The 20,084-nt window shown below is 38.9% G+C and overlaps 1 protein-coding gene across 2 annotated transcripts in view; it reads right to left on the bottom strand.

Annotated features, from left to right (window-relative positions):
* Positions 1-20,084, bottom strand: part of LRMDA (leucine rich melanocyte differentiation associated) — an 810,136-nt gene that overhangs the window by 761,592 nt on the left and 28,460 nt on the right. The window lies entirely within an intron of this gene.

Genomic DNA, 20,084 nt, shown 5'->3' on the forward strand with positions numbered 1-20,084 from the left:
GAACTTACGGGAGGATAAATAATATCTGGTCTATGGATCCTACAAACAACCCACCTAAGGATTAGTAAACTCAGGTAAAAAAAAAATCATTTCTCAGGTAATTCTTACAATTTACAACCACAACTCAGACCAAAATTTCTGTTGTTAACTGAGGCATGGGTTAACTGCCCCATTTTATGACCTTTCTTGCCATCGTTGTTAAGTGAATCATTGCCATTGATAAGTTAGTCACATGGTCATTAAATGAATCTATCTTCCCCATTGACTTTGCTTGTCAGAAGGTCACAAAAGGGGATCATGTGACCTTGAGACAAAGCAACCATCATAAATATGAGTCAGTAGCCAAGCATCTAAATTTTGATCGCATGACCATGGGGAATGCTACAAAGGTCGTAAGTGTGAAAAATGGTCACACATCACATTTTTCCAGTGCCACTGTAACTTTGAACAGTCACTAAATGAGCTATTGTAAGTTGAGGATTACCTGTATTTCTAGACACTATAGAGCGAACCTTTTTGTTGCGGTGTGCCGAAAGTGCACGCAAGCTGGCACTCACAATGTAATGCACTCCGCCCCCCTGCGCATGCATGCGCAACACCCCCACCATACACCCCTACCTGTATTGTGCATGTGCGCACCTCCCAGCTGATTTTCTGCCCATTTGAGGTCATTTTCGCCCTTCTGGAGGCTTGAGGGAAGCCTCTGCAGCCTTGGGAGGCTGAAAAATGGGCCCATTTCAGCACTTCTGTATTTCCGGAAGGCCCATTTTTCGGCCTCCCGAGGCTGCAGAGGCTTCCCTCAAGCCTCCAGGAGGGCAAAAACAGCCTCAAATGGGCCGAAAATCAGCCGGGAGGCGTGCATATGCGCAGTGTAGATATGTTTGGCTAGGGCTCACGTGCCCACACAAATGGCTCTGTGTGCCACCTGTGGCATGCGTGCCATAGGTTTTCCATCACAGGTATAGGGCAACTGGAGAGATTGATCAAATTTTCTACAATGGCAGAAAGGGTTTCCATTTATGAATTGTATTAGGGGTATAACCCTCAGTAACTTTAAGACCTGTGAATATAAAGTTGAATACCAGAAATATTCTTATTGGGCATTCTACTAGAAAAGATGATAAAGAGACTATATACCTGGTTTTACATGCATTAACTGTAGCAAAAATTGTATAAGCTCAACAATGGAAGTGTGATGAGATACCGACAGATGAGAAGGTAATTAAGAAAATACTAGAATGTGCAGAAATGGAAAAAGTAACGCTTACTATTAAGGACAAAGAAGGAACTAAATACTTTTTGACATGGGACTCCTTTTATCGATGGCTAGACAATAAAAACAAAGGTTAGAAAGAAGGGGACATAAAAAAGGATAAATGTTAAAATGGAAATGTGTTAAAATGGACAAACAAAATATTACTGTTATTATAGTATTAATGTTATTGCGATGAATGTTACTGTAAATACTTTGATTATGATCGCCTAAAAACAACTGTACCCAGACAACACACTGTTTGATTGAAATGGAAATATATATATATATATATATATATATATATATATATATATATATATATATATATATATATTTCTTAAGTTTTCAGGGTACTTACATGTATGGCATTCAGCTTTGTTCGGGTATTTTCCGACGTCATTGTAGTTGTGCTTTTAAAGTTGTAGCGATGTTTCAGCAGAATCTCATCTGCCATCATCAGGTTGTTTTATATATATATATATAAAATATATTATATTATATTATATTATATTATATTATATTATATTATATTATATTATATTATATTATATTATATTATATTATATTATATTATATTATATTATATTATATTATATTATATTATATTATATTATATTATATTATATATATATAAACAAATAAAACTTAAAAAAAAAGACCTGTGGACTTCAATGCCCAGAATTCCCTAGCCACACTGGCTGGGCAATTTTAGGCATTGAAATCCACAAGTCTTAAAATTGTGCACCACTGAATTATAGTATAGAACTGTGATGGCCAATCTATGGCACACGAACCGTCGCCCCAGCTTAGCTTCGTGGTGCATGCGTGTGTGCATCCTACTGGCCATCTGGTCTTCAGGTCTCTGCCGTGCATACGCAGGGCATGTGCGTGCATGAACAGGGGGTCAGGGCACATACACAGGAGGCAGGGTGCATGCATAGGGGTGTGCCCATTTCATTTGGGGGATGCACGCACATGCTTTGGGCACTTGGTACTGAAAAGGTTAGACATCACTGGCATACAACATTTGCTTGGAACTTGATTTCACAACAAGCAACTATTCAACCAGGAAAAAAAGAATACAGCGCAAAAGGAATAAAATTCTACAATAACACCAGAGACTAATTATGGCACAGAAATCTTTTTTTAAAATATATTAAACAATTTTTCTTATATACAAAATCAGTTCCATCCATTACAATGCTTTCATGATGGTATACATACTTATACATAAACCTTAACTATCTATACACTCGTCTATGTTGCTTAATCTATCTTTATCCACTATATCCGCATTATTTACCTTATTATCTTATTGTCTGGCACAGAAATCTCTTGATATAGCTTAATTACACATCAGCCTCAAACAACTTAACTTTTAACAACACTTGAATTGCAATTATGTGCCTCGAACTTCTTATAGGACCACCTGATACACCGAGATAATCTTGGCCTTCAAACCAAGACTTCCTAACTTATATCCAGAATAACTGGTGGAAGACAGAGATTTCTAAGGTTTCCATTTGGGGCAGGGTGGAAGCAACAATGAGGTGCATTCCAGTTTCTCCCCAGCCAGTTCCACAAACCGGGGCGAAATAACATAATTTACTCCTGGGTAAGCATGTTATATCTCCCTGCTGGATGATTTGTCGGCGTTGTTACCATAACGAAGCAACACATCACGAGCAGGGTGCATAATTAGGGAAAAGGAATAATAATTACTTCTAACATGACAAGGCTGACCACAGAAGAAGGGAAACCTGCCAGAGTCAATTACTCCTTTAAAATTAGGGGCTAGGCAATTATTCCAATGCACTCTTCATGAATTATACTGTTCATTAATGGCAGCACTGAAGCAAATCTGTGTTGTTCTGGCTGCTTAGAGGTCTCCTTGATGGAAGCTCAGCTTTGTTCTTGGCGATTCGGGCAAAGCTTGACATCAATAATCACACCCTGAAGAGCCCCCTCTGGGAGATGTGTTAAAGGACTGACCCTGGCATTAAGGTTTCAGCCTTGTCTGAAGAGGCAACAGGCAAATCAAAAAGACCGCAAGAAGCTCCTTCCAGGAGCAAGGAAAAACTTGTCTCCCAACCTCACCAAATGGCACATTATTTTTAACTGTATTACTAGTGGTGGGATTCAAAAAGTTTTGCCACTGGTTTGGTGGGCATGCTTTGCACGTGAGCACGCACTTTGCAAAGAGCGTGCGCACCAAATGCACACTTTGCACAGGCACAGAGGTGTTCGTGCAGGCGCAGAGGCGTTCCAACTCACCACCTGCAAACCTGCACTCTCCCTGTTGCTTTGGCAGCTGCCGCGTGACACTCTTCTGTGCCGCGCAAAGCAGCCGCGCGTCAAAAGCAGAGGACAAAGGTGAGTATGGGAACCTGGGCGGGCAGGCGGGCCCAACAGCAGAGCAGCAGAGAGAACCAGTTCTGCCTCCGCTGCTCATCGGCGCTACCAGCTCGGCAGAACCAGGCCAAACCGGTAGAATACCACCACTGTGCATTACAAAGATTTATTTTTTAAAAAAAATAATGCAGTTAAAAAGAATGTGCCATTTGGTGTGGTTGGGAGAGAAGCAGATTTCATTGAAATAAGAAATCTCCTTATTTTTTCAGAGCCTCAGACCAAGTTGATCAAGAATTTTATTTTGTTATTAGGAGGAAGACAGGCTTTGAAATTACCTTTGTGTCTTCTGGCGACTTTTATATGCAAGACCAAAAGCTCAACCGGCCGGGGGGGAAAAACAACGCAAAAAACAACATGGCACACTCGAAGTGGGAGATGATGTTGAGCCCTTTGGATTCCCCATCGTGCCACATCTGGAGCTGAAAACATGGTGCTATTTGAAAACAGCGTCATTTTGCAAAGGGGACCGTTTCTCCATTCGCTACAATGAATACTTAGTTTAAGATGAAAAGAAGAGTTCTAATCATTCTCATCTAAACACAGCATGATTCAAGAGTATATAGCCATGATGGCGAACCTATGGCATGCGTACAGGAAGAGGCACACAGAGCCATCTCCGCCAGCATGTGAGCCGTCACCCCAGAGCAGATCCACTCCCAAGGCTTACGCGCCGCCTGCCTGCCAACTGATCATCGGGTAGCTGCTGGGCATGTGGAGGGGCAGGGCACACAGAGAAGATGTGTCCGCATGTGCAGGAATGTGTGGTGCACGTGGAGGGTTGCACATGCAGGCACAGAGATGCACAGCACGTGGGATCATGTGCGCATGCTCAGGGGGCTTGTGGGGGCCGGCGGGCATTACCTTATGGGTGCTGGCACACGCGCATGTGAGCACATACTTTTGGCATGAGATGACAGAAAGGTTTGCCATCACTGGTATATAGAATATATAGAATAGCAGAGTTGGAAGGGACCTTGGAGGTCTTCTAGTCCAACCCCCTGCCTGGCAGGAAACCCTGCACCACTTCAAACAAAGGAGGCAAGTTGTTCCACTGGCTAATTGTCCAAACAGACAACCTCTAAGTCTTTAGATAATCATAAAATCCTAACTTTCAAAGGAATCGTTTGTGTCCTGTTTAACCTATGAGCCTGGTTTCAGGAGCTGAACTAAAAATACTGGATATGGCCAACAGAGGTCTGGATGACCAGAGAGGCATAAAAAGGCATCAGATTAGAAGACAATTAGAATAGAATAGAATTCTTTATTGGCCAAGTGTGATTGGACACACAAGGAATTTGTCTTGGTGCAAATGTTCCCAGTGTACATAAAAGAAAAGATACATTTGTCAAGAGTCAAGAATCATCAGGTCCAACACTTAACAATAGTCATAGGGTACAATAAGCAATCAATAGAATTGTGTAGACTACCTCTTCACAATAAAAGTTCAAAAAAATACGTCCACCTGCCATTAATGTCTGGATGTTAACTAAATTTGTATGCCTCCCACCTCACTACTAGAACAATTTTGGGCGCCGATTAAAAGTTAAATGAAAACAACAGTTAAAATGAAATTATATAATTTAGTCAGTTTAATTAAGTGAAATATAATTTCAGAGAATATTGTCTCATCCCCTTTGTACAACAGATGTATACTTCTATTAACAGAATGGATATAGAAAGAGATAATATATCTCTTTTCCCTTTTTTTCCCCACAGAAGAACTATTTTGTCTTTTCTGTTCTAAGCAATTACACTTTTTAAGCTCCTTGATGTAAATCTTGTCTTTCAACATTTGTTGTGAAATAACAATCCTTCCGGTAAAAGAATGGGATTAACAAGCTATATAAGAATACCACTTTCCCTGAGAGATTTAAATTACTCAGAAAATGTCATGGTAAAGGACATATATTATGTTTGGTGAATTTTAGGAACCAGATTTAACTTTCTCTGCAGTCATACATCTCATTCCAACTGCCCCCCAAATTATATTAATGAGAATTTTGTTCTTACAAAACAAATAAACATGATTTTTATGTGAACACACAAGTGTAGTTATCAACAATATGTCTGCTAAAAGAACATCAGACAAGAAACTGATCCATGTCCTAATCAGAGTGAGAAACTTCTCCATGTCTACAAATAATCCTTGGAGCCCAATAAAAATAACAAATATATTCCTAATCGTTGGAATTCACTGTTGGAATGTATTTCTATGCAACAACTGCAGTAATATTCAGCCACTAAATGGCAGTATTTACAAATTTGGATTTATAGTGTATTCTCTATGCTCTTTTGTTCTGAGTAGAGTTTCCTGTTTCCTGTTACAGTTATATAGTTGCGCAGTAAAGCACATGGTGACTGTACTCTTTGTTTGAGCTGTGGTGCTGTATATAAACAAAATTTCTAACACTAATGAATGAGCAGGATTCAAAGCCATATGGATGCAGAGAAAGTCCCTGAGATCATATGATTCAAAATGAAAGGAATGTTGGTGGAAAACTACAAAGGTCAGAATGAACCAACCAAATAGAAGAACCCCTCCTTCAATCCCACCGGGTCTCTTTTCATTTCAGCATAAAAAAGTCTCTTGATGTTAGGTTCAAAGAACCAGGTCACACATGAAGCCTTCCTTAAGTCACTTCTGTAAGCCTATTTCATAGGAATCTTCCCAAATTGGCAGTTTGCACCTGGGCCAGACTAGTATGTTTCTACAGCATTCAAGGGGACTTTGACCTCTTATGCCTACATAGGGATGCCAGATTAATTCCCCACTTGACTCCTCCCCTGGCTCAGTAGCCTGTGTCCTATACTTGACCATGAAAAACATCTCACCAACCCAGTATAGACTCAAAAGCTAACCAGGGTTGGGCCTGTTCAGTAATTGGATGGGAGACTTCCTAGATAACTGAACTACAACCTAGAACAGAACTGTTAAGGCATTCTTAAAGGCAGTAACAGCAAAATACCTCCTTACTGTTCCTAAGAAAACTCAGCAGTACCTAAGGAGTGCCTCAAAGATATTCTGTTGCTCTCAACTATACTAAAGAACTACAAATATGGATTTCTAAAACCCATAACTGATCTGTTCAAATGAAAATAAGCAATAATCCAATTAACAAGTCATAATTCTTGAAAAATTAGAATGAGTCTTCAGCTCTAACATCTCGATCACTATGGTTATACTTCTTTAATAATGTTAACAGTTTCATTTGGATCAAAACAGAAAGAAAAACAACAGAATAGTTTAGTTTTAGCATCAAAACACCCATCTGGTTCCACTGTTCTTTTTTTCTCTCTATCCTTCTCTTCTGCAGAAACTACACAAAAGCAAAGTTGCCAAAATAGCTCAGCACACCACGCAGCTGATTAAAACAATGACATTTTCTCCCCAATCCTTTTGCCCTACCAATGTAGTTTGCATCCAGATGTGTAAAATAGTACATTTTAGCAAAAATTTCATTTTGGCCCAAGAGCAACAGTGACTCAATTTTCAACAAGCAACATTTCAAATTCAATTTTAAAAAGTTTGCATCATTTGATTTATATTGACCATTTATATTGACTGTTTCCTAGTATGATTTGATTGCTTATTGTACCCTATGATTATCATTAAGTTTTGCATCTTATGATTCTTGACTCTTGAAGAATGTATCTTTTCTTTTATGTACATTGAGAGCATTTGCACCAAGACAAATTCCTTGTGTGTCCAATCACACTTGGCCAATAAAGAGTTCTATTCTATTCTATTTATATATTTTGTTAGAAGATCACACGAATCGAATCGGTGTTGCCACCATCCCCGATTTCTGAAGAATCTTTGCAAACAAATATAAAATACTACAGGGTTCGATTAAAATCAGCTCAAATTTGTGCTCATTACTATGGAAAAAATATATTTGCTTTTCATCAATGCTTTGAAAAGACAGAAAAAGAAGAAGAAAAAACAAGAGGAAAAACTGTACAGTTACACAGATCAACTGTAGTGACAGTTTCCTCCAATAAATCATTTATTTTTAAAAAAAGATGGCAAGAAAATATAATGAATACATTGTCCAACATATACGTTCCAAAAGACTTGGCTTCATATGAAAATCATGTGAGCATCCAAAGTCCTTTAATGCGCGTTTAAGATTTTATTCATTTATCTATTTCCTCCAGGCACATATAGTAATTCTATTGGATGTCAACCATCATGCTTGAAAATCATACATCAGAAATCCGGAGAGGCACTGGAGATTGTGCTAAAAATGGAAAACTTGAAATATTGCAGTGCTGTACAGAAGACGCCCGGTACCTTTCTAAATGCAAGATATTATAACTAAGTGCTGGTTTATGTAAATGAAGATATCTACCATCTCAGAATTGCTTTAATTTAAAATTCTCCACGGAGCAGAAGATGGCATAAATGGTCCTTTCAAAGAAACTGTTCTTTGAAAAGCTGTATTCTTTATCATTCAAGTTCTAGAAAATTTTGAATCCTTTTGCCAAAAAAAAATAATAATCACTTATTCTTGATTCTCTTTTGCCCATCCAAAGAATCTTGCTGTATGTTCTGAAGATTCAAAATATTACCTTGGACAATCTCTCGAAAGAACAGTGGCAGGATCTCAGTTTTAAATGGCATCTGCATACATTCCAGTGTGGTTATTAGATAAAAAATCAAATTCAAAATAAGAAGCCGCTTATGCTTATTCAGCCAAGCAGGAGGAGGAGGAAAAGGAGGAGGAAGAGGAGGAGGAGAAGGAGGAGGAGGTAGTGATGGTGGAAGAGGAGAATGACTGTCGGGCTTTTGCTGCTCTCTGAGCTTGGTGGTTTCCTTGCAGATGTTTCATGACCCAACTAGGGAACATCATCAATGCTAGGAGGAGGAGGAGGAGGAGAGGAGGAGGAGAGGAGGAGGAGGAGGAGGAGGAGGAGGAGGAGGAGGAGGAGGAGGAGGAGGAGGAGGAGGAGGAGGAGGAGGAGGAGGATAGGGTCCTTGGTGTTCTCTGAACTTGGTAGTTTTCTTGCAGATGTTTCATGACCCAACTAGGGAACATCATCAATGAGAGGAGGAGGAAAAGAGGAAGAGAGAAAAGAGTGGGAGGAGGAGGAGCAAGAAGAGGAGGAGGAGAAGGATTCAGGTCCACTATCCCAACTATAAATATTCTCCCTTCTGAGTATTTCCTAAAGAAATAGCAAACAAGAGATGGTTTCTCATCATTCTTTGTGTGGGATCATCTTTCTGCCATGTGCCAGATGCAAAGAGATAAAACTGAAACAAGCAGCAGCCAGCAAAGGATTAGAAACAGAGCCTTCCTTGAATGTTTGATGCATGATGTCAAGCCCATTCAGGATGCCTACAAATGCAATGAATTAAGCCAAGATGTTGTGAGTTATAATTGAAATCAGAGATTTGCCTTTTACCACCAACATATTTCCAAATAGTACCCCATAAGTTTGGTGTCTGTTTTCATCTATTTCTTTCTTTTTTTTTTTTTTAATGACAGCTGGCCACATCTACCAAGACAATCCAAACACAGGACATAATTTTTGATAGCTCCTTTCTGCCCTGGTTGCTTATGTAACCTGTTGTTGTTGTTGTTGTTGGTTGGTAGCCCCCCAAAATTTGAAATCGATTTTGTAAACTTGTATTATGCATTTGGATTGTGCAATACTCTATTGACATTGCCTCCCTATGTGACTGTTATGGTTTGCCAGCAGCCTGTGCAGACTGCAACAGAATCGGACAGTGGAGAGGAACAGGGACCAGTCTGAGAGTCTGGGGAGGACTCAAACGAGGGTCCTGTGTCCGCTGCAGAAATGGGGCCAGGACCATCTGGGAGTTATGTGCTGATTCCAGAGCCTCCGGAGTCTGGCAGCAGCAAGGCAGAGGACCAAGGGGAGCCTGTTCCCAGTGTGTGTGTTAGCAGAACTGCCAGAAGGCTAGAACAGCTGAGGCAAAAGGGGTGACTCGGGAGGTGATTGCCCCTCCCATAAGAAGTGCAAAGATAGAGAAACCTTTGCAGGAAGCAAAGTCATTCACTCTGTTCAGATTAAACCTTGAAGCTCTGTGTGGACTTTGTACTTCAGTTGGTTTTTTACAGTTACTTTGGCACTTTAGTTATTGGCAGCAATTCAAAGGAGAAAAAGGTGGGTGCTTATCTCAAGGGACTGTTTGGGACTCATTATAGTCTGGGAATGCACATAATTCCCAGCGTTGAAATAAAACAAGGGTTGTTTGGACTAAGCGTGTGCGTAATTGCGGTCCCAGGAAGCCTTGGTCTGAGTAGTGGCCTGGCTCTGAGTCCATCATCTCCAGCCATCCAATCTTCCAATTCTACTAGTTAACTTGATGCCTGCGTTATCTACCATCACAAACAAAACTCTCTTTAACAATAATTGCTTTTGTTGTTATGCTTTTATTGTCTGCCTAAAACCGCAACTTCAAGCAACTACATAACTAGGCATCTCCCTCCATCGTTCAGATTTCTTCCCCAAAACTCAAATATTGACCGAGATCCAAAGTTCATACCCAGTTCTAACCAAAGTTAGATTCAGTTTTTTTTCTTTTTTTAAAATATTTTTAAACGCTATTTAAAATACATACATTCAATTCATCTTTCAATGGTTTGTTGTCTGGTTACAAATGTCTTGTGCCATAACAATTAAATTTCACAACCCTATTCATTATTTTAATATTACTTCTCTATTCTTATTATATTCTTATATTAGTGTATAAATTATTTCTATTACTGTAACATTTCTCTTCTTTATGTATTCAATTCTATTAACATATTTTCTGTATTTCAATGGTCTTAATCATTATTTCTAGCCTTCATATTTTTTCTTCCAGCCATTGATAAAATAATCCCCATATCTGATAATATTCAGTTTGTTCCTTCTCTTTAATGGCAAGTGTTAATCTGTTCATTTCTGCACATTCTAATATTTTCCTTATTACATCCTCTTCTGTCAGAATCTTTTCATTTTTCCAATTTTGTGCAAATACATATTTTTTTTTTCAACAGCTGTCTCATTTATATACTAAAGATTAAAAAAAAAAAAGGCAAAAGCTCCAGGCTGGGCAATTATGAGAATCAGATGCCATATGTATTTGTGTGTTGGTGCATACACCTGTGCACAGGTAAGTGAATGCATGCATCTCCTTCATCTAATTGGAAAATCCTACTTTTCCCTTTCCTGCAGATGGTGGAGTTATATGTGCATTTTATAATATATCATTATTTTAGGATGCCAAACAATCAACTGTGGGTGTGTGTTATTTATTTTCTTACTACACAAAGCCTAACCTGCAAGCCTTTTGTATCATAATTGTGTGCTTTGCCATCATGCATTTATTTCTCCCTCACTGTCATTTTTGCCTATAAACAGAAAAATTGAATTTATAGTTCCTTCGGTGATGGTAAGTTTCCTAGTTACTGAAACCCAATGAAACAACATATATGCTGATAGCATTCTTAAAAATTAAGTATTTTATATAAATAGGCTGGATTCTCAATCAACACACAATGTCCACAACGGACAAACAATCCCAAGTAGCTACTACAGGTTGTCCTTGACTTACGAGCACAATTGAGCCCACCATGGCTGTGCCTAAGTGGGACAGTTCTTAAGGGAATTAACTGCAGTTGTTAAGTGAGTACTCGGTTGTTAAGTGAATCTGGCTTCCCTGTTGACTTTTGCTTGTCAGAAGCTCACAAAAGGTGAAGATGTGACACACACACCCCCGGGACGCTACAATGGTCAAAAGTATGAACCCATTGTCAAGCATCTTAATTTTGATCACGTGACCCATGGGAGATGCTGCACTTTTTCTGTCACTAAATGAGCCATTGTACGTCAAGGATTTTTATTTATTTATTTATTTATTTGTCACATCTTTGAAGTGTCTTATCTTCCTCAGAGAGGTTTACATCAAGTTTGTGTAATACAAAATAATATAATTGATTGTAACACTGATTAATTAACTAACTGGTTAATTAACTAATTGATTAATTGATTGACTGGTTAATTAACTAATTGATTAATTGATTGACTGATTGGTTAATTAATTGATAAGTTAACTAATTGATTAATTGATTGACTGGTTAATTAACTAATTGATTAATTGATTGACTGATTGGTTAATTAATTGATAAGTTAACTAATTGATTAATTGATTGACTCACTGGTTAATTAACTAATTAACTAATTAACTAATTGATTGACTGATTGGTTAATTAACTAATTATTGGTTTATCGGGAGATTACTCTTTAACATATAAAATAATAGCATGAATAGTGTAACTGATCGATTGTGATTGATAAAGTATCATTGATTGTCAAGTTGATTGATTAATAGATTAATATTTTAGTTTAATTGATTAGAGTGATATTGATTGATTTAGAGTGATATTACTTGCTGATTTATTGTCTAACTAATTAATTGACTGATTGTCTATCATATTGAATACCAGGAAATAAGAAATTAATTAATACATATCACCATCAAAGTCATCATGTGCTTTTGGTTTGACTCTGACCTCACAGGTTCCATAAAATCTACCCAACTAAGATTTATTTAATAAATGAAGGTTACACAAAGGCTTAGGACAACACATAGACCAAGCCGGGGTAGACATACACCTCATTTAACGTGCAAGCTATGGATGATCTTGAGGGTGATCTTGAGAAAGTGTGTATGTTTACTATAGGCTGAATATAACTCACCAGATGTTTTTGTGCCCCAAATTCCCTTCTAGTTCTCTCCATCTGCTTTTTGTCTGATACCATAGTTTTACACTGTGAAGAGTGAAGGAGAGAGAAAGAGAGAAGGAAAGGGAGAGAGAGAGGGAGGAGGGAAGGAAAGAAAGAAAAAAGAAAGAAGAGAGGGAAGGAAGGAAGGAAGGGAGGGAGGGAGGGAGGGAGGAAGGAAGGAAGGAAGGAAGGAAGAAAGAAAGACAGACAGACAGACAGAAAGAAAGAAAGAAAGAAAGAAAGAAAGAAAGAAAGAAAGAAAGAAAGAAAGAAAGAAAGAAAGAAAGAAAGGATTCATTTCTCAACTCCAAAAGATCACATGCTGTCAGGTTAACGGTAAAATATGGCTGCACAGCCTGTCTGTTAGTATCGGAGCTTGTTGTTAGCCACACACAAAAACAAGACGATGCTTCATTTCTGGTTTAGGACAAGATGGGCCTCTTCATAATATCCTAAATGGAGAACTCTGACTTTATGCCAGTTTACAAGCCAGCATAAGAAATTGGACTTGGATGTAATGGATAATTTTGAAGAGCACTTAGCCAGAAAGAAAGCAACAAACTTGCTGCATAGTGGGAAGACTGAGAGATCCCAACGTTCATGTCAAGCCTGCAAAACAATGTCTGAGAAGCCCAGAAAAGGAATTTGGATGCAACCATCAAGAGAAAGATTAGTGAGTGACAGAGCCTTTCTAACAAAATAGCTACATTTGTCTGTTGCACCATAAACAAACAGATGGAGGCATCTAGGAAGATTAACCAACATTTCATGGCATAAAAACAGATGAGCCATCTCTTAAGATTAGAGGCCACCTTCATCAACTGGATGAAATCCTGTCCCAGCTACTACGGCTTGATCTGGAGAACTGAAGAATGGTAAACAGAGAGATCAAAGAGAAATGGAGCACAAAATTAGAGACTGTGATAATGATATTTAACTTCAAAACTCTATGCAAATTCAGGAAGGTTCAAAGACACGTTAACGATGAACCAAAAATTCCAGCTAATTAAAAACCTGCAACATTCGTCATGTGAACTTCTGCACCTCCTACACAATTACAGCTCTCCTTTTTTAATGCTCATTTTTCAATGTTATGTCTCTAACGCTAGTCATAAGTCCAGAAGCTTTCAGTGTGATCTCCTAAGATTATATCTAAATTGCTATTAATTGCACGATTCAGAACTTTGGGGAACTGGAGTCTTCTCTTTTTATTAAAAACGTAGTTCCATAAATTATATGCCTTCCCATTTTCTGTCCCCTTGTTCCCTATACCCCTTCGCTGCTTCCTGTAAAACCATCGATACTTCAAATAAAATCCAGTATTTTTAACAAACAGCCTGGGTTTTTTTACAACCTCCATGCAGTAGATCATACAAAATTGTCTACCACCTTACTAATGGTCTCCTCCGCCTTCAACTAGCTTTTAGAGAGTTGCGTTTTTAAACATTATTATACTATTCATCTGTTTCTCCCTGGATATATAATAGGAGAAGAAACTGAATATATATTTTCAGTATTTGAGAGAGAGAGAGAGAGAGAGAGAGAGAGAGAGAGAGAGAGAGAGATGCAAATAAAAGCCCACATTGCAATCATTCAATAGAGGCCCTATAATAAATTAGCTAGTACCAAACAGGAATCTTGCTCTGTAAACTTTATTTTCTGTGCCACCTTACAGAGCTCATTACGTTTTCTTAACATTACATTTCCTTAAACTCCTTATAAACTGATCCAGTTACAGTTTTTAAAACAGATGTGATAGATGCAAGCTGAAACATTCCAATTTCAGTTCTGGCATCAATTCCCAGACCTTGTTCCCTGAGTAATTTAAGGACTTCCTCCGATAGTTTTTCATATTCTTTTAAACTGACATTTATCTTTCTCCAGTATCTCTCCAGAACGAGCATGCTCTAAAACAATGACAGCCCTCTTTGGCTGTCATCTTTCATTCTGGCAAAGACAGATGTCTTATGCTGGCTTATGCCAATAATAGACCCAACAGGGGAGGGGGAAAATAGGAAAGAAAGCGGGGAGAGAGAGAAAGAGACTACCTTGTCTCTGATGTAAAGGCACCAATTCACATTTGTGACACTCATTTGTCAATTAACAGATTTCTCCCATTGTTGACACATGGGACTTAAAAGATGTGGGCTAGAAAGTGATGAATTAAAAAAGACAGATGAGTAAGCTATGAGCTGCAAAGTAATACTATAATGTGCTTTAGATAGGAATATCAACTGACACTCCTGACAAGCCATACACGGTTTTATTTCATTTCCCACTGTATCTCAGCTTCATACTTTGTCTTCTTTGTTCTCTTTTCATCAAGCCCCTAACATCTCACTCTGACAGCTGGAGACATTTAAGGCACTTTCATTTCAAATGCAAGTTAGTGTACTTGATTCGTCATTAAAATGCAAAACGATTGCTTTCCTCAGGTAAAAAAAAACGTAGGTAAGCTTAAAAGGTTGTATCTGCAAAGTAGAAAAGCTGAAAGTGACTCTGGCTCCTTGGCTTTAACTCTTTCACTCACTGCTACTCAGATTTTGGGGCAAGGGAGGTGTCCTACGGGAGATGGAGGTTTGGGCTAATCTATAAGGATTGGTTTTAAAACATGGAACCTTTGATTAATTTTACATATAGTACAGGTAGCCTGTAGAGATTCTCAGTCCCAAAGGTGCTTTTTCCTGATGCTATAGAGCACTGCACACTAGAAAAACTAGACACAAGGACAGTTTTTCCCCCGAAAGCCATCACTCTGTTAAACAAATACTTCCCTCAACACTGTCCCTCAACATTTACAAAGTCTGCACTACTATTATTATTAATCTCATCACTCTTTATCACCATCCCCTCCCACTTGTAACTGTAGGACTGTAACTTCGTCGCTTGTATCCTTATGATTTTTATTGACTGTTTCCTAGTATGATTTGATTGCTTAGTGTACCCTATGACTAGTATTACGTGTTGTACTTTATGATTCTTGACTCTTGATGAATGTATCTTTTGTTTTATGTACACTGAGAGCATTTGCACCAAGACAAATTCCTTGTGTGTCCAATCACACTTGGCCAATAAAGAATTCTGTCTTCTATCTATCTGTCTTTTTCCCAAAGGTGCTTTTTCAGGAGGCAACTGGCCTTTCTTGTTTTTTCTTTGAGAAGCAAAACGTCTTCAAAAGAAAAAACAAGGAATTCCAGTGGTCTCCTGAAAAAGCACCTCTGGGACAGCCATGACCTGGAGGACTAAGAATCTCTAAAGACTTTTAGCTATACAATTTGAGATGAACACCCTTTGAATGGTGTGGACGAAGGAATGGATTTCCAGAGGGAAAAAAAATGCAGGCTACAGGAACCAGGAGCACCACTCAGGTGACCCTGAGGACACAGATGAACCTCCAAGTGGCCTCAACGACCCTCTAAAAGGATGCAAATGACCAGCTGTCTGCAAGGATTATGAATCCTTCCATTCCCCACTATCCTGTCAGAGCTGAAGAAGCTTCTTGGAGAAGCGAAATGTCTTCAAAAGAAAAAAACAAGCAAGTCCAATGAGCCTGGATCTTCCTCTGAACTCCCTCTCCCTTGTTCTACCATGTCCCTGCTCTGCCCAGCTGGACTTTGCCCTTCCCCAATTTCCTCCACAGCCAATGGAGCCAAACTCCTGCTCCCTGTCAGCTGTTCTTGTTCCTCCACGGATTCAGACTCCGAAGGGGGCATGACAATAACAGTCTTGCTTAACAACAGAAATTTTGGGCTCAATTGTGGTCATAAATTGAGAGCCATCTGTATCCAGAACATCAGCATTAAGAACTTGAAGAGGTAACTGAAGAAACTGTAGCCTTCCACTGAGATTGTGCCTACATCCAATTGTACTTCCAGTCTCGCTAAAGGTTGTTACAGAATTCTGAAGGTGTGATGACCAATCTATGCCTCAATAATTATTATAATTGCTAATAGCCCTTAAATAATCTAGGCAGCCCCTCACCACCCACAGTAGTATAATCTGGAGAGGCCAAATCAACAGAGGAGGAGTAATTATTTCATAAGTTGCTACTTAGCTGGGATCATCTAACTGCTGACTTTGGTTCGATCCAGCAGAGTTCTATTCTAATGTAAACAGCCTCACTACTGAAGCTGTTTCAACAGCCAATTTTCTGCACAAAACATGCAAATATTGGGTATTTCCCAAGTAGGCCAAAATCAACACTGGAATTTCTTCCAAAAATGGGAATAGAATTACTCCGAGTTTACATAACCTTTATCATGGTTTCCTCAGTAAAATGTGTCAACATTGAATAAGGAATTACAATATCCTCATTTCAGGACGAGTGTGTAAAATCTTTGTGGTGACCTTAGAGATGTGTTGGTTGGAGGTCCAAATTGTGCACTTCCCTATGCAGATACTTTCATCTTGTTGGCTGAGAAATCAAATAAGGCGCAACAAATGTTAAACGGACTGTACAATACAAGAAAGAATGGATCTGAAAATTAAGCTATCAAACTATCAAGACAACTGCATCTGTCAGCAAAAAGGGAATAAAACAATTTCAATTACCTAGCAACAATTAAAAAAAACACCTGCATTTGCCCTTTTCTTAGCTCATGCTTTTAATTTTTTGGTTGTCTATTACTCATTCTTTTTCTGTGATTTGCATAACAATGTTGATTCCAAAGCTTTGATTTGGGTAGTTGTGTACAATTTTGTGAAAATATCTTTGTTCTCTTTAGGATTATATGAAACTTTGCATAGAGAAATTGAAATTTATTTATTTATTCAAACAATGACCAGCAACAAATAGAAGATATATTTTACTACTGAACGTTACCAAAACCTCCTAAGTGCTTTAGTAATATATAAAGGGAATGAACAAAAATGATCAAATGTTGATCGTGGTGTCACAAATAAGGCAATATGTTATTAGCCTCACAAAGCTGATTTGGCCCAATCCTATACAAATCTCATAAGCTCTGGCTTTTTCATCACCATGAAGTTCAAACAGCACAGATTTTAGAGTCATGCTGTGCCTCACGCAAACAAATTTTTGAAGGCCTCAGTACAAAAAGTTATTGATGCCTATCGCTCTGGAAAAAGTGACCAAATCATTTTTTAAAGCTTGGGGGATACATTGATTCATTGCCAGAAAAAATAGTCTCGAAATGGAGAAGATTTAGAGCCAAAGTGAATCTTCTGAAGAATGGCTGCCCTGTCAAGAATTAGTCCATGGTGGCAGATTAAAATCATCCAGGAAACTACAAGGAACTCCAAATCTACAGACTTCAATCATCTCAGCTAAAGACAGGATTCATGGTGGGGGCAAAGGAACAAGGGAATAACTCCATACTTTCATGTTGTGGTGAAAATTCCACCCCTTACATGAAGGAAACCTTTGAGGGGAGGAGGATCAGATAAGCTGAAGATACAGAATACAGAGTTGGAAGGTACCTTGTAGGTCATCTAATCCAACCCCCCACCCAAGCAGGAGACCCTACACCATTTCTGACAGATGGCAGCCCAATCTCTTCTTGAAAGCCTCCAGGGATAAAGCTCCCACAATTTCTGAAGGCAATTTCTGTTCCATGGGTTGATTGTTCTCACTATCAGAAAATCCCTCCTTATTTCCAGGTTGATTCTCTCCTTGTTCAGTTTCCATCCCTTGTTTCTTGACCTACCCTCAGGTGCTTTAGAGACTAGCTTGACTCCCTCTTCTTTGTGGCGGCCCCTCAGATGTTGGAACATTGCTATCATGTCTCCCCTGGTCCTTCTCTTCACTAGACTAGCCATCCCCAGTTCCTGCAACCATTCTACATATGTTTTAGCCTCCAGGCTACTAATCATCTCTGTTGCTCTTCTTTGAACTCTTTCTATGTGTTCAATATATTGTTGGTACTCAAGACTACTCCATCAGCAAAGTACAAAGTTAAAAAATTGAGTTCATGAGGAAATAGCAGAGCAAAAGAACACAGGGGTGTAACCTCAACCTGACAGGAAAGTTAGTTCAAAGTTAGAAAACATAACTTCACAGTTAGAGTAATGAAAGTTTGGAACCAACTTCCAGTGGAGGTCATGGGTCAATCCTCACTAACTGAGTTTAAACATGCTTGGGGTAAACAGAGGTCCATTATCCCCGCCAAAAAAATTGAAAAATTGAAATTAGATAAAACAAATAAATACATTTTATTGTATTTCTATTTTTGATGGGATTTATCAGAGATGGCAACGTTAACCCTCTTATTTAGGAAAAAGAATGTTTCTAGTTTTGCTTCCACTTGAAAACCACTTCTGCTCAAAAGAAGAAAAGAAAAGAAATTCTGACTTTGGGCTGTGATGATTAAATAGGCTCTTGCAATAGAAAGGGCTTGTGTAATTAAAAAGTTGAGTCAATAATTTTAATATGTAATTTACTGCTTTATTTTCTTCCCTTCTTCCCCTCCTTTTATCTTTTCCCTGTGTTCCCCATTGTCTTCATTTTCATGTGTGTTTTACATTAAGAAAAATGTTTCATAAGAACACCTTATTATTGGAACTTTTTGAACTACATAGGTATTAATACATCTGGTGGAATATATTAATGGAATACCGGTAGCAATAGACTTATATATCTCTAAATGGTTTAGAGAGTCAGTCTATTGCCCCCAACAATCTGGGTCCTCATTTTACTGACCTGGGAAGGATGAAAGGCTGAGTTTACCTTGAGCCAGTCAGAATCGAACTGCTGGCAGTTGGCAGGGTTAGCCTGCAATGCTGTCTTTTAACCCAGGGTCGCTAATCTTTTGGACCTCAGGGACCACCAAACTCATAATTTTAAATCCTGCGGACCAGAGACTCTAGGAAAATCTCAAAAAAAAGTTTGCTTTTTAGCTCCATTCTCAGGAGGAAAGAGAGAGAGAGAGAGACTTTTGGCTTCATGCAAGGAAAGCAGCAGAAGCAGCAGAAGTCTTTCTTTCTCTCCCCCAAACTCTGCCACAAATGAGTCTTTGACGGCTCAGACTCTTGGAGCAGGAGGCCTTGCAGGGTCCCAAAGGCTCATTTCTGGTGGAGTTTGGGGGAGAGAAAGAAAGACTTTTGCTGCTTTTCTTGCATGCAGCCAAAAGCAGAAGAAGAAAGAAGTGGAAAGAAGCAGCCCGGTGGCCAGGCCAGACGTGTGGGGAGAGTGGGGTAAGTTCCCCCCCCTCCACCCTTTCCCCCCCTTCCATCGGTACCTCGTGTTGTTTGCAATGCAAGCAATGCAAGCCTTGTGTTCTTGCGCAGCCGGGATTGATTGGGGGTGCTTTAGGGGTGACATTTCTCTGCGGACCACCAAAATTTTCTCATGGACCACCAGTGGTCCCAGGCCCACTGGTTGGCAATCACTGTTCTAACCACAACACCAGCAGGGCTCTTAGTAGTATATTTAATGGAAATCAAATACTGCATTCCACAATAAGAATTTCATACCAATGGTTAAACAAGGAGAAGGTACTATTGTGGTCTGAAGATACTTTGCTGCCGCAGGACCGAAACAACTTGTCATTATGAATTCTGTTTTGTATTAAGAGAATTCTGCTAGAGAGTATCAGATTGTTCACCAGTCACCTGAAAAGCAAATTCCCCATGGTGCAAGAGAGGTAATCCAAACATATCAGAAAGTCTACAAGACAATGTGTGACAAATAAATTCAGCATTCTGGAATGGTCCAGTTAAC

This window comes from Pseudonaja textilis, chromosome 4 (genome assembly GCF_049901715.1).
Source record: "Pseudonaja textilis isolate UNSWEBS1 chromosome 4, rPseTex1.2, whole genome shotgun sequence".
NCBI lineage: Eukaryota > Metazoa > Chordata > Lepidosauria > Squamata > Elapidae > Pseudonaja > Pseudonaja textilis.